Genomic DNA, 3,928 nt, shown 5'->3' with positions numbered 1-3,928 from the left:
GTGTGTGGCATTGAGTCATAGGCTTTCTTGTAATCAATCCAAGCGGTACACAGGTTGGTGTGTCGGGTTTTGCAGTCTCGGGCGACTGTGTGGTCTACAAGGAGTTGGTGTTTGGCTCCTCTGCTATTTATGCCTATGCCCTTCTGTGCCTTGCTCATGTATTTATCCATGTGCCCRCTTATCTTAGCCGCTATGATGCCTGACATGAGCTTCCATGTTGTAGAGAGACAGGTTATTGGCCGATAGTTGGATGGGACTGAACCCTTCGATGTTGATATGATATGATGATGATATGATGATATGATGATGATATGATGATGATGTCAGGCATCATATATATATATATATACATACATACATACATACATACACACACACACACACACACACACACACACACACACACACACACACACACACACACTGTTGTACTGTTGTACTTATTTAACTTTTATATTATCTTTTTACCGGATAAGAAGATGCAACACATTTATTTATTTATTTATTTATTTTCCCCAAATACTTATGCCGCCCCCTGGTAGCAAGCTGTCCTGAGCACAGAGCCATATTCTCCATCTATTTAGTTTGTTTTTATTCCGCTTATGTCATCTCAAGTAGGTTGAGTGTATGTCAGGACATATGTAAATATAAACCCCATACAAATGTACTATAAATATTCTTCATGCTGCAGAGTTGTGTTTTTTTTTTGTGACTTCCAATAACTATCTGTATTTTAGCGTAAAAGTTAACAAGAAGCTGTCAGACCGCTGAGAATAAGGCAGCCAAAGACTACACAGAACTGTCCGTGGTGCTGAAATGCTGCAATTTGGATGACTGAGTTCATGCAGACAAATCCCCTGGCACCCCGAAAAAAAGATGTGTATAATGTCTCRCGGGCATTTTATTTTTATTTTTTCCAGATGTATAATCTTACAGTGAAAGTGTAAAAAAAAAAAACTCAACCTTTAGTTTGAGTAAATATATGTATTGGGGAATCTCACAATATAAAATTATTGTCGTCAACCTCTTTTTCTTAGACTCGGTTCTGTTGCGCTCACCCCTGTAGGTTCTCCTTAAAATTCAGGTCTGGGATCTGAAATGGCCTCATGAGCAGGCCGAGTACTKTCTCGTTAACTTCAKCATGTGTTTTGGATTATTGTCCTGCTACTTTATTGTCCCACTTTAAGCAGGCAGAACACATCAGATTTGATTTAAAATCTACTGGCATTTCTGAAAGGTCACAATGTCATGCATTCTAACAAGTCTTCAGGGATGTTTGAAAAAGAAAGAAGCAAAACATCAGAGATCCTCCACCAMGTGTATTTCTACTTGCCCATCATTTGTTCCACAGCAGAACTGTCAGCCTTATTATCAATCTATCAAAGGATGTTGCTCCAGTCACAGTCACAGTAGAGTTTAGGAACCTCCTTTATGTTTGTTTGAGTGTTCGAGTTTGCTTTCTGGCATACCTCCCACTCAGCTGTTGGGCATGGACATAAAACCCAATGGTYGGAATAGAAACTTGTTGACCCCAAGAGGTCATTTTTTAATTGAAATTCTCAAACAGCACATTTTGGATGTATTGTTTTTCGCTATCTCACAATCCTATAAGATAAACTTCAGTAATTKTTCATATTTGTTTCACTGAGTTGACGTTATATCTAACSACAGATAATATTTTCACTTTAAATAACCAACTAGATCATAGCCTCACTTATTAGTATTCATTTTTGTTGTACATTGTCATTTTTGTCTTTTGTCATCTAACTTGAAAGTTTAGGTTAAAATGAAGTGGTGGATTACTACTTCAAAGCTTTGGGAAAYGCTCATTTCTCTGAATAAGGAAAGAAATAATTACAAAAAATAAAATTCAATTTTTTAAAGAATTGTTAGGTTCCCATAATCCGGGAGGCAACAATAATTGTCCATCTGGCAAATTTGTTAATAACAATTATTTCTTAACATGCAATTTTTTTCTCCTACTAGGCAATTTGTTCAAATTAAATGTTGCATTCGTAATAACAACAATAAGAATAATTGAATTTTGCTTCTGCACTGCTTAATATTCTGCAGAAACTTGCATTAGGAATGCAACGCCTCCCGCTGAGTCAGCCGATGCACTTTAGAAAGGATGAAATAGGCAGCTGAATTTTTTATGTGCATTTCATCTGCCCTGGCTTACCAATCCGTGTTTTCCCTGCTTTTAAAATGGGTAACAAATGGAAAAATAAAAAAAATATATATTAAACATTCAAATAAAATAAAGATGAATGGAAGAGTTACAACAAATGCAGATGCTTCCCCACAGGTTCTTTTCATGTTCCAATTAAACGAGCTCCTTGTTAAGAATGTGAAAAACAATAATAAGACTATTTAAAGATGGTTCTGTTCTGGAGACACAGATGGGAAAGCTTTATTTGTGAAGGTCTGTTAGGTAGAGGACTTGATTGGCAAAAAATAAGCAAACCAATATCAACGGCAAGCAGCAAAAAGCACTGTTAGTCATTAAGTCCAGTTTGCGCCAAAGTACTTTTTCATGCTAGCTTTTAATATCTGAACACCATAATGTGACAGAAAAAAAAATACCTTCACAACATGTAACCCCTTTAATGATAAAATGTAACAGACATGGTATTTGAATGTATTCCCAGTAGTTCCTGAAGAAATATTTTATCATGCTTGTTTACACCCTTCATGTCCTCATTATGTCTGAAACTCTTTAAATCCGGACACCTGAGCAACACTATATGAAACACAACACTCCAGATTGTAAAGCAGCTTGAGGTAAAGGTTAATGGATGCGACCTGCAAAAAGGAGACTTACAAGTAGGGAAGCAGCTACGGAATCCCAGTGATTTATTAACATCCTCCTCCCTATCTGTAACAAAAAAATAATAAAATGAAACAACTTAAAATAAATTAGCATTTCATTCCAGTAGTGTAAAGCTTAAAATAATCCAAATTATAATTTAAGTATTTATGGCGTTTCATAGGGGAGAAGAATACATTTTTAAGGTATTAAAAGTCAACACTGGCTAAATTATTTAAATTCAACATTGCTTTTGTTTTGCAGTAGCATAATTTTACACTCACCAATTGTTGTCCTTCAGAGTTGTTTTCTCATTTTAAAATAACTGATCTGTGCATGTCATGAGCAAGTCAAGTACATTAACTATTTCCTGTTTCCTGACTTACAGACATCAATGGAAAATGGTYTTACTTAAATGTCATGTGCTCTGTTTGAAGAGCAGCTTTGAGTGGCATCTCTTCCAATTTGGTTTTATTGACCAGGTAAACACAAAGCCAAGGATTAATAAATAACTTCTGTTTAAATCATCCTGAACATTAAAAAACTCACTGAATAAAACAAATTGTATCTTCACTTGCACACACTATCAATAGATGTACCATTGCTGATTTAAGTGAAAGCAATTGTTGTTTTTCCCTCTGCTGATTGGACGTACACAGATTTAAAATGTGCATAGATTTTATTTTATTTTTTTAATTGTGAAACTATGCTACTGCAGTAGAACTTTGCATTTATTGTCATGCTTTCTACACACCTCTATCTAAGATGCCAATATTATTTTGTGGGGTATACAGGAGTATTTTCCCCCCCCTCTTTCTCTTTTACATGCCTCAGAAATCATCAACTAAGCTGTCTCTGGATGTCTGTTTGATGATTCACGTTCTCATGAGAACCTGTGAAACTCGAGTTGAAAACCGCCTCAAGGCGCGTCGGGATCAAAGGGGATGAAAATAAACTCCAGGAAGAATCAGTCCTAATGTGAGCACAGGTGGGACACAACACAACTGTCTCTCAGCCCAGGAGATTACCCGAGGATGACTTCTGATTTCTCTTTGCAGATTGGTTTGTATATTATTAATATTACACACAGCTCTATTTTCCCCAATATATATATATATA

The sequence above is a fragment of the Poecilia reticulata genome, linkage group LG12 (assembly GCF_000633615.1).
Source record: "Poecilia reticulata strain Guanapo linkage group LG12, Guppy_female_1.0+MT, whole genome shotgun sequence".
Lineage (NCBI taxonomy): Eukaryota > Metazoa > Chordata > Actinopteri > Cyprinodontiformes > Poeciliidae > Poecilia > Poecilia reticulata.
This window is presented reverse-complemented; position numbering follows the sequence as displayed.